At 37.9% G+C, this 12082-nt stretch overlaps 1 protein-coding gene across 7 annotated transcripts in view; it reads right to left on the reverse strand.

Annotated features, from left to right (window-relative positions):
• GNE (glucosamine (UDP-N-acetyl)-2-epimerase/N-acetylmannosamine kinase) overlaps window positions 1–12082 on the reverse strand; it is a 61531-nt gene that overhangs the window by 32867 nt on the left and 16582 nt on the right. The window lies entirely within an intron of this gene.

The raw sequence follows: 12082 nt of genomic DNA on the forward strand, positions 1-12082 counted from the left end.
AAGCACAGACCATAAATATACAGATCACTTGATTAATTTTTCTACACAAACACCCCTCTAGCCACCACCCAGATCAACACATCCCGCACCTGGGAGGTCTCACTTGTGCCCCCTTCAGTGAGCACCTGGAGGGAGAAACATCGGAGGGAGAATGTTTTTATCAGGAAAAAAGAGAGTAAATTTTACAGTGGTCACAACTTTTTCTTTCTTTTTTAAAATATATATATATTTTTAAAAAGAAATATGCTACTTAATAGAAAAAAATTACTTATAAAAGCAGAGCTCATTAAAAAAAAATAGTATGGAACCAGGATACCTGACATGTCACTATAATATAAATTTCTGAATGATGGAAATTATCTCCTGAATTCTCTTTGTATGTTACCATTAATGCAGCATAATTCTGACTGGGGTGAAAATGTAGGTTTTTAAATTGGCTGTGAAATGCAGTTTCAGGTCTGTTTCATGCTTCAGTAACAACAGCAATTCTCAATGCCTTAAAGTTTCCTGCCTGTTATGACTAGATTTTAAAAGATCTGACTTTTTTTTCTAAATATATAGTACATTTATTATTTAAAAATTGGAAAATACAGAAAATTATCATGCATAAACCTACCACTCAGCAATATCAGTATTACCATTTTGATTTCTTTCTAGCCATTTTATGCATAATATTTTAACATGGTTGAGAACACATCATAGTACAATTCTGTAATCTAGTTAGTCTATTTAACACTATATTTTCTCAGATCATGAAGGATTCTTTACATACATCATACTGATGGCTTAGTAGTCATTTTATAGATTCCTTTGGATTTTCCTACAAAAGCTATGATGTCGTCTGTAAATAAAGACAATCTTGTGCCTTTATTTATATTTCTTGTTTCATTGCACTGGCTATTACATCCAGTACACAGAGAAGTGGTGAAAGTGGATGTCCTTACCTTGTTACCAATCTTTGGAGAAAAGCACAAATTTTATGTTAGCTATAGGTTTTTCACAGGTGGTCTTTATCAGACTGAGGAATTTCCTTTCTATTCCAAGTTTGCTAAAGGTTTTACCATAACTAGTTGTTGCATTTTGTCAAATGCTTTTTTAATATCTATTGAGATGATTGTGTTGGTTCTTGCCCCCCTCCCCCGCCTTTTTCCTTAATTGGGGTATAGCTGTTTTACAATGTTGTGTTAGTTTCTACTGTACAGGGAAGTGAAGTAGAGTTCCCTGTGCTATAGAGCAGGTTCTCATTAGTTATCTATTTTATACATATTAGTGTATATATGTCAATCCCAATATCCCAATTCATCCCACCCCCCCTTCCCCACTTGGTGGCCATAAGTTTGTTCTCTACATCTGTGTCTCTATTTCTGCCTTGCAAACCGGTTCATCTGTACCATCTGATTTTCCCCTTTACTCTGTTAATACGTGAATCACACTAATTGATTTTCGAATGTTAAATCAATCTTGAATTCCTGAGATAAACCCACTTGGTTATGACATATTATCTGTTTTTGTATATTGCTTGATATGATTTGCTAATTTTTTGTTTAAAATTTTTATGTCTATAATTCGTGAGGGATACTGATCTGAATTTTCTTATAATGTCTTTCTCAGGTTTTGATATCAGGATTATGCTGACCTTATTAAATAATCTAGGAACACAAATCAAGCCTCAGTAAATTTAAGAAAATTGAAATAATATCAAGCATCTCTTCTGACCACAATGCTATGAGATTAGAAATGAATTACAGGGAAAGAAACACAAACACACAGAGACTAAACAATACGTTGCTAAATAACTAAGAGATCACTGAAGAAATCAAAGAGGAAATAAAAAAATACCTAGAGACAAATGACAATGAAAACACGACGATCCAAAACCTATGGGATGCAGCAAAAGCAGTTCTAAGAGGGAAGTTTATAGCTATACAAGTCTACCTAAAGAAACAAGAAAAATCTCCAGTAAACAATCTAACCTTACACCTAAAGCAACTAGAGAAAGAAGAACAAACAAAACCCAAAGTTAGCAGAAGGAAAGAAATCCTAAAGATCAGAGCAGAAATAAATGAAATAGAAACAAAGAAAACAATAGCAAAGATCAATAAAACTAAAAGCTGGTTCTTTGAGAAGATAAACAAAATTGATAAACCATTAGCCAGACTCATCAAGAAAAAGAGGGAGAGGACTCAAATCAATAAAATTAGAAATGAAAAAGGAGAAGTTACAGCAGACACCGCAGAAATACAAAGCATCCTAAGAGACTACTACAAGCAACTCTATGCCAATAAAATGGACAACCTGGAAGAAATGGACAAATTCCTAGAAAGGTATAACCTTCCAAGACTGAACCAGGAAGAAACAGAAAATATGAACAGACCAATCACAAGTGATGAAATTGAAACTGTGATTAAAAATCTTCCAACAAACAAGTCCAGGACCAGATGGCTGCACAGGTGAATTCTATCAAACATTTAGAGAAGCGCTAATACCCATCCTTCTCAAACTCTTCCAAAAAACTGCAGAGGAAGGAACACTCCCAAACTCATTCTATGAAGCCACCATCACCCTGATACCAAAACCAGACAAAGATACTACAAAAAAAGAAAATTACAGACCAATATCACTGATGAATATAGATGCAAAAATCCTCAACAAAATACTAGCAAACAGAATCCAACAACACATTAAAAGGATCATACACCACGATCAAGTGGGATTTATCCCAGGGATGCAAGGATTCTTCAATATACGCAAATCAATCAATGTGATACACCATATTAACGAAGAATAAAAACCATATGATCATCTCAATAGATGCAGAAAAAGCTTTTGACAAAATTCAACACCCGTTTATGATAAAAACTCTCCAGAAAGTGGGCATAGAGGGAACCTACCTCAACATAATAAAGGCTATATACTACAAACCCACAGCAAACATCATTCTCAACGGTGAAAAACTGAAAGCATTTCCTCTAAGATCAGGAACAAGACAAGGATGTCCACTCTCACCACTATTATTCAACATAGTTTTGGAAGTCCTAGCCACGGCAATCAGAGAAGAAAAAGAAATAAAAGGAATACAAATTGGAAAAGAAGAAGTAAAACTGTCACAGTTTGCAGATGACATGATACTATACATAGAGAATCCTAAAAATGCCACCAGAAAACTACTAGAGCTAATCAATGAATTTGGTAAAGTTGCAGGATACAAAGTTAATGCACAGAAATCTCTTGCATTCCTATACACTAATGATGAAAAATCTGAAAGAGAAATTATGGAAACACTCCCATTTACCACTGCAACAAAAAGAATAAAATACCTAGGAATAAACCTACCTAGGGAGACAAAAGACCTGTATGCAGAAAACTATAAGACACTGATGAAAGAAATTAAAGATGATACCAACAGATGGAGAGATATACCATGTTCTTGGACTGGAAGAATCAATACTGTGAAAATGACTATGCTACCCAAAGCAATCTACAGATTCAATGCAATCCCTATCAAGTTACCAATGGCATTTTTTACGGAACTAGAACAAATCATCTTAAAATTTGTATGGAGACACAAAAGACCCCGAATAGCCAAAGCAATCTTGAGGGAAAAAAACAGAGCTGGAGGAATCAGACTCCCTGACTTCAGACTATACTACAAAGCTACAGTAATCAAGACAATATGGTACTGGCACAAAAACAGAAACATAGATCAATGGAACAAGATAGAAAGCCCAGAGATAAACCCACACACCTATGGTCAACTAATCTATGACAAAGGAGGCAAAGATATACAATGGAGAAAAGACAGTCTCTTCAATAAGTGGTGCTGGGAAAACTGGACAGCTACATGTAAAAGAATGAAATTTGAATACTCCCTAACACCATACACAAAAATAAACTCAAAATGGATTCGAGACCTAAATGTAAGACTGGACCCTATAAAACTCTTAGAGGAAAACATAGGAAAAACACTCTTTGACATAAATCACAGCAAGATCTTTTTTGATCCACCTCTTAGAGTAATGGAAATAAAAACAAAAATAAACAAATGGGACCTAATGAAACTTCAAAGCTTTTGCACAGCAAAGGAAACCATAAACAAGACGAAAAGACAACCCTCAGAATGGGAGAAAATATTTGCAAACGAATCAACGGACAAAGGATTAATCTCCAAAATATATAAATAGCTCATTCAGCTCAATATTAAAGAAACAAACAACCCAATCCAAAAATGGGCAGAAGACCTAAATAGACATTTCTCCAAAGAAGACATACAGATGGCCAAGAAGCACATGAAAAGATGCTCAACATCACTAATTATTAGAGAAATGCAAATCAAAACTACAATCAGGTATCACCTCACACCAGTTAGAATGGGCATCATCAGAAAATCTACAAACAACAAATGCTGGAGAGGGTGTGGAGAAAAGGGAACCCTCTTGCACTGTTGGTGGGAATGTAAATTGACACAGCCACTATGGAGAACAATATGGAGGTTCCTTAAAAAACTAAAAATAGAATTACCATACGATCCAGCAATCCCACTACTGGGCATATACCCAGAGAAAACCGTAATTCAAAAAGACACATGCACCCCAATGTTCGTTGCAGCACTATTTACAATAGCCAGGTCATGGAAGCAGCCTAAATGCCCATCGACAGACGAATGGATAAAGAAGTTGTGGTACATATATACAATGGGATATTACTCAGCCATAAAAAGGAACGAAATTGAGTCATTTGTTGAGACGTGGATGGATCTAGAGACTGTCATACAGAGTGAAGTAAGTCAGAAAGAGAAAAACAAATATCGTATATTAATGCATATATGTGGAACCTAGAAAAATGGTACAGATGAACCGGTTTGCAGGGCAGAAGTTGAGACACAGATGTAGAGAACAAACGTATGGACACCAAGGGGGGAAAACTGCGGTGGGGTGGGGATGGTGGTGTGCTGAATTGGGCGATTGGTATTGACATGTATACAGTGATGTGTATAAAATTGATGACTGATTAAAAAAAAAAGAAAAAAAAATTTTTATGTCTATAATTCATGAGGGATACTGATCTGAATTTTCTTATAATGTCTTTCTCAGGTTTTGATATCAGGATTATGCTGACCTTATTAAATAATCTAGGAAGTCCCATGGCTCCTCTATTTTCTGAAAAAGTTTATATAGGATCTTAAAAGTTTGATAGAATTCAAAAGTGCAGCCAACTTTGTAGGAAGTTATTTTTATAGGAAGTGTTTGATAATGAATTCAATTTCTTTAATATAGAGCTATTGAGATTTTCTATTTTTTTCTGTCAATTTTGGTAAGTGGTGTTTTTCAAGGAGTTTGTCCATTTCATCTAAATTGACTGTCAAATTTACTGGCCTAATATTCTCCTTTTATTCTTTTAATGGCTGTAAGGTCAAGATGATATCCTCTTTGTTATCCTATATTGGTAAATGCTGTGTTCCCTTTTTCTTGTTCTGCAGGAGCTTGTCAATTTTATTATTTTAAAGAAATAACTTGCCTCGATTAATTTTCTCTACTGTTTAATCTACTCTTATATTTCATTGATTTCCACTCTATTGTTCCTCCCTTCTACTTACTTTGGGCTTAATTTTCTTTTTCCTGTTTACTAAAGTGGAAATGGATCCTTGACTCTAAATTTCTCTTTTTTCACGTAAGTATTTAAAGCTATAAATTTCCCCATAAGCACTGCTTAATCTACACCCACAAATTTTGATATACTGTAATATTTTTAATTTAAATTTATTTATTTATTTATTTATTTTTGACTGCATTGGGTCTTCATTGCTGCGTGCAGGCTTTCTCTAGCTGTGGTGAGCAGGGGCTACTCTTTGTTGCGGTGCGCAGGCTTCTCACTGCAGTGGCTTCTCTTGTTGCGGAGCAGGGGCTCTCGGTGCACGGACTTCAGTAGTTGTGGCTCGCAGGCTCTAGAGCGCAGGATCAGTAGTTGTGGTGCACAGGCTTAGTTGCTCCGCAGCACATGGCATCTTCCCCGACCAGGGCTCGAACCCGTGTCCCCTGCATTGGCAGGTGGATTCTTAACCACTGCACCACCAGGAAAGTCTGATATACTGCAATATTTATTATCCAGTTCAAAACATTTTCTAATTTCCCTTAGGATTTCTTGTTTGACCCCTGAGCTTAAAACTCAACAATAAAAAACCCGATTTAAAAATGGGCTAAAGGGCTTCCCCGGTGGCACAGCGGTTAAGAATCCGCCTGCCAATGCAGGGGACATGGGTTCGAGCCCTGGTCCGGGGAGATCCCACGTGCCGTGGAGCAACGAAGCCCGTGCGCCACAACTACTGAGCCTGCACTCTAGAGCCCGCGAGCCACAACTACTGAGCCTGAGCGCCACAACAACTGAAGCCTGTGCACCTAGAGCCCATGCTCTGCAACAAGAGAAGCCACTGCTATGAGAAGGCTGCGCACCACAACGAAGAGTAGCTCCCGCTCGCCGCAACTAGAGAAAGCCCACACGCAGCAACAAAGACCCAACACAGCTAAAAATGAAAAAAAAATAAATTTATTTAAAAATAAATAAATAAAAATGGGCTAAAGACCTTTACACCTCACCAAAGATGATATAAAGATAGCAAATAAGCATATGAAAAGATACTCCACATTATATGTCATCAAGGAAATGCGAATTAAAACAACGAGATACTGCTACACACCTATTAGAATGGCCAAAATCCAGCAACACTGACAACACTAAATGCTGGCAAGGATGTGGAGCAACAGGAACTCTCATTCACTGTTGTGGGGAATACAAAATGATACAGCCACTTTGGAAGACAGTTTGGCAGTTTATTGCAAAAGTAAACATGCTCTTACCATACGATCTAGCAATCATGCTCCTTGGTTTACCTAAACGAGCGGAAAACTTATGTCACACAAAAATCTGCAAAACGAATGTTTATAGCAGCTTTATTCATAATTGCCAAAACTTGGAAGCAACCAAAATATCCTTCAGTAAGGGAATGGAGAAATAAACTATCATACATCCACACAATGGAATATCATTCAGTGAAAAAAAGAAATGACTATCAAGCTATGAAAATACATGAAGGAAACTGAAATGCGTATTACTAAATGAAAGAAGCAAATCTGAAGAGGCTACATAATATGATTCCAACTATATGACATTCTGGAAAAGGCAAAAATCTATGGAAATGGTGAAAACATCACTGATTGCCAGGAGACTGTTGGGGGTAAGGGATGAATAGGTAGAGGAGAAGACTTGGGGGGCAGTGAAATGACTCTGTGTGATACTATAATGGTAGATACATGTCATTATACATTTGTCCAAACCCAGAGAACTTACACCACCAAGCTGAACCCTAATGTAAACTATGGACTTTGGGTGGTAACAGTGTGTCAGTGGAGGTTCATCAATTATAAAAAACGTACCACTGAAGTGTGGTAGGGGATGTTGATAACGGGGACGCTATGCATGTATGGGGAAGAGAGGTATATGGGAAACTTCTGTACCTTCTGCTCAATTTTGCTGTTAGAGCTAAAACTGTTCTAAAAAATAAGGTCTATTTTTTAAAGACATTCTTTCTTTTATATATATGCATATATTTTACCATTTCTAGTCACTCCTTCCTGTAGATCTAAGTTCCCAACAGGTATCATTTCTCTTCAGTTTGAAGAATCTGCCTTAGCATTTTTTTGTAGTATATACCTGATGGTGATAATTTGCTTAGCTTTTCTCTTCAACTTTAGTTTTGAAAGATATTTTCACAGATAAAAAATTCTAGGTTAACAGGAGGTTTTTTTTCCCCCTTTGAGCACATTAAAGATGCTCCATTGTCTTCTGGCCTCCACTGTCAGACAGTGAGTTAGTTATCATTCATATCATTGTTCCCCTGTAAGAAATGTAATTTTTGTCTTGTTGCTTTCAAGATTTTCTTGTTTTCAGCAAATTGACTATGCTATTGTATACAGGTAGTTTTCTTTGTATTTATCTGTTAGGGGTTGTTGACCTTTCTGGATCTGTACATCAATGTTTTTTTTGTTTGTTTGTTTGTTTTACCAAATTTGGAAACCTCTGGCCAGTATTTCTTCTAAGATTGCAACATAGCTTTAATTCTGAGACTGTCCTGCCTACAGAATGTTCATACCTAACTGTTTGAATCAGGAACCAGAATCAGAATCCCCTTGAAATAGCATCTAAAAAAACAAAACACTATGTCCCATAACACCAAATATACTTGAAGAATTTGCTAAGCCCTGAATTAAACTGAAATATTGAGTTTATTTTTAATCTAAGTTCTGTATTAAACATGTATTAAACAAACATGTTTTAAGTATTTAGTTTGAACTGCTGCCAAACTTGAACATTTTCAAAAACTATGGGACTGTAACAAAACTAGGCCACCGATATAGTCTCTAAATGAAATTAGACTTGATCCAGTGCATTTGTCTTAAGTCCCCAAACTGAACCTCTTCACAGCAGTAGGGGCTGTCATGGTACCCACACCACCACAACCAATCTTCTCATTAATCTTTACTGATAGTACCTCTCCTCCTCCTCTTAAATAACCTTGTCTCTAATTTGGAAGCATCATTCTTAGATGAAAATCAGTTGAATGATCTATCAGTTGTTGTTTTCTGATTATTTCTTTTCTTTGTGCTGTTGCATATTAAAAGTATAAAGAAATATGATTAGCAGTTCTCAAACTTCACCTCTCCAATAGCAGAATGAATCATCCCTGAGGGATTTAAGTTTTCTCCTCAGCTTTTACATTTGGGATGGTCCCCCTACCATGTCTCTTCCTGCAGAAAAATGCTCAGACAGCTGCATAAAGAGTGCCAACTATCTGCTGTCTTGAGATACAAAAGTTATGCACAATTGTGCTGGAGATACTTATTCTGTTAGAGTCAACTAGACTTAAAAATTACTCAATTCCTCCCGAGAAGATACTCCCACCTCCACAATTAATTAGCATGTTTGGCAGTCTGATTCTAAGTTTTTCACCTTAATTTGTTTTTATTTTCACTTCCTATCCAGAGCAACTTCCTTTAGTTATTAGAATATTAATCCTTCTGAGTCTACGACAGTCATTTTTAACCCTCTCTAAATGAGAACCTAGTTGGGATGGGAAAGTCTTCACAATGCAGTGAGCACCAGTTGAGCATACAGTGCAGGGCACTCTATCTGTGTTAAATATTGTGTGTTGAGGAGAGAGAGAAAGAAGAGAGAGAAAGAAGGTTATTTACTTACAGACACAGAAAAGAAAGTACAGCAGATTTTTGCATGCATGACTTTAAAATTCTCAAGCATTCCTGAAATACCAAGTCATGGAGTCATGAAGTCATGCGCAATTTTGCTAAGCATGAATTTGAATCCCACCTATTTGACATTAACCTTAATAGGCGAGCAAGTCACTTAGCTAATGATTAAGCCAATCTTTCAGACCAACATACAGCATTATTTCCATCATTTTCTTCATGTTTCTGTGGGGGAAATACCATAGAGCAAGGTCTCTCAATGTCAGCAGTATTGACATTTTAGGCCAGACAGATCTGTGTCGTGGAGGGCTGACCCGTGAACTGTAGGATGTTTAGAAACATCCCTAGCCTCTTAAAAAAAATGTGCTGAGATCGGATCAAACTGGAGGAGTAGGATGTGGAGCTCACCTTCTCCCACAAATATGCGATTGGCCAAAAAGTTCATTCGGGTTTTTCCGTAACATCTTGTGGAATATGTTACGGAAAATATATATCAAAATGTTTAAATCAAAATATATCTACATGTGGAACGATTCTCACAGAACATCTACTGAATGCTGGCAGAAGACCTCAGACTTCCAAAAGGGCAAGAAAATCTCCACGTAACTGGGAAGGACAAAAGAAAAAAGAAAAATAAAGAGAGAAAGGAATCAGGATGGGACCTGCACCACTGGGAAGGACCAGTGAAAAAAGAAAGGTTTCTGCACACTGGGAGGTCCCCTCACTGGCGGGGAGATCAGCTGGGATGGGAGGGGGACTTCAGAGCCTCAGAAGAGAGCGCAGCAACCGGTCTGTGGAGGGTAGAGTGGAGAGAGACCTGCACCGAAGGTCGTGCTGCTGCCCGACATTCCCCAGCCTGAGACGCTCGTTCGCCGGGGCGGGTGGGGGCTGGGAGCTGAGGCTCGGGCTTCAGAGGTCAGACCCTGGGGAGAGGACTGGGGTTGGCTGCGTGGAGACAGCCTGTGGGGGCTAGGGTGTGCTATGGGAGAAGGCCTGGGCCCGCCAGAGAGGCAGGGTGCCATTGCTGGGTGGCACACAAGAAGAGGGGTGGGACCGCCATAGGAGCTTCTTTCTCTGCTCACACACTAGCCAGTGGCAGGGCACTGCCTACATGACCCCCAGGGGTAGGCGAGAGCCACCACTGCCATCTGGGACTCTAGAGGCAGGCACGGACCGCTGCTGCTGCTGAGGGTCCTATGAGCAGGCACCGGTCACTGCCCCCACCTTCCTGGGAGCGTGCGTGGCCTGCTGCCACTGCTGCCAAGAATCCCTCGACCGGGTGCCATCCACTGTCCCCACCTTCCCAGGAGCACACACGGGCCATACACCTGCACACCCCCTATCAAGGGGCTAACAGTGAGCACATGCTGAGGAAAGAGATGGCAAGCATCCAAACTAAAAAAAGCCCTCGTGCCAAAAAAATATTAAATCCACACAAGCTATGCAGGGATGCTCCCACATATAAATAGCCCTCCAAGACTAGGGTAGATAATTTTTCACCTAAACTCACAGAGTAAAAGAAATATAAGCAAAATGAAGAAGGAGAGAAAGCACTCCCAGTTAAAAGACCAAGAGTATTCCCCTGAAAGAACAAACACTGAAACAGACCTCTTCAGTCTAACAGACACCAAGTTCAAAAAGGAGGTAATGAAAATACTGAAGGAATTAAGAAAGGCTATCACAAAAAGGCAGAGTACTGTAAAAAGGAGCTAAAAACTATAAGGTGGAGCCAAGAAAAATTAGAAAATTCATTTGCCGAGATGAAAGCTAAGCTAAAAGCAAAGAATAGCAGGATGAATAATGCAGAAGAAAGAGTAAGTGATTTGGAAGATAGAATAATGGAAATTACCCAATCAAAACAGCAGACAGAAAGCCAAAAAAAAAAAAAAATGAAAGTAATATAAGAGACCTATGGGATAGTATAAAGCATGCCAATCTATGCATAATAGGAATTCCAGAAGAAGAAGAAAGAGAAAAGGGGATTGAAAATGTAGTTGAAGAAATTATGGCTGAAAACTTCCCAAACCTAAAGAAGGAAACAGATATCCAGATACCGGAAGCACAGAGGGTCCCAAACAAGATAACCCAAACAGAGCTACACCAAGAAAGACATATCATAATAAAAATGGCAAAAGTTAAAGAGAGGATTCTAAAGGCAGCAAGAGAAAAACAAAGAGTTAATTACAAGGGAACCCTCATAAAGCTATCAGCTAATTTATCTACAGAAACACTGCAGGCCAGGAGGGAGTGGCAAAATACATTCAAAGTCTTGAAAGGGAAAAATGTGCAACCTAGAATACTCTACCCAGAAAGATTATCATTTAGAATAGGAGGAGAAATAAAGAATTTCTCAGGCAAGCAAAAACTAAAAGAATACAGCAATATTAAACCTATCCTAAAAGGAATATTGAAAAGTCTTCTCTAAACAGAAAAGAAGCAAGAAGATATAGGAAGAAGGAAATCACAGTAGGAAAGTAAATCACTTAAGCCAATATACAGATTTTTTTAAAAAAAGCCTATTTGTGAAAGCAACGATAAACACCAGGAACGGCAAAAGGATAAACATAAAGTTGTAAAAAAGGAAATCAAAATCACAAAATGTGGGGAAGGAGAGTAAGAAAATGTAGATTTTTTTTTCTTTAGAATGTGTTTGAGCCTATACGACTATCAGTCTAAAGCAAGCAAATATAGGAAGGGGTTAATTTAAGATACTTGAAAAACAGGGCAACCACAAATCAAAAACATACAACAGATTCACAAAAACCAAAAAGAAGAAAACACAAGCATAAAATAAAAGGAAATCATCAAACCACTAAAGGAAAAAGAAA

The sequence above is a fragment of the Balaenoptera borealis genome (assembly GCF_965194805.1).
Source record: "Balaenoptera borealis genome assembly, chromosome: 8".
In the NCBI taxonomy this organism is placed as follows: Eukaryota; Metazoa; Chordata; class Mammalia; order Artiodactyla; family Balaenopteridae; genus Balaenoptera; species Balaenoptera borealis.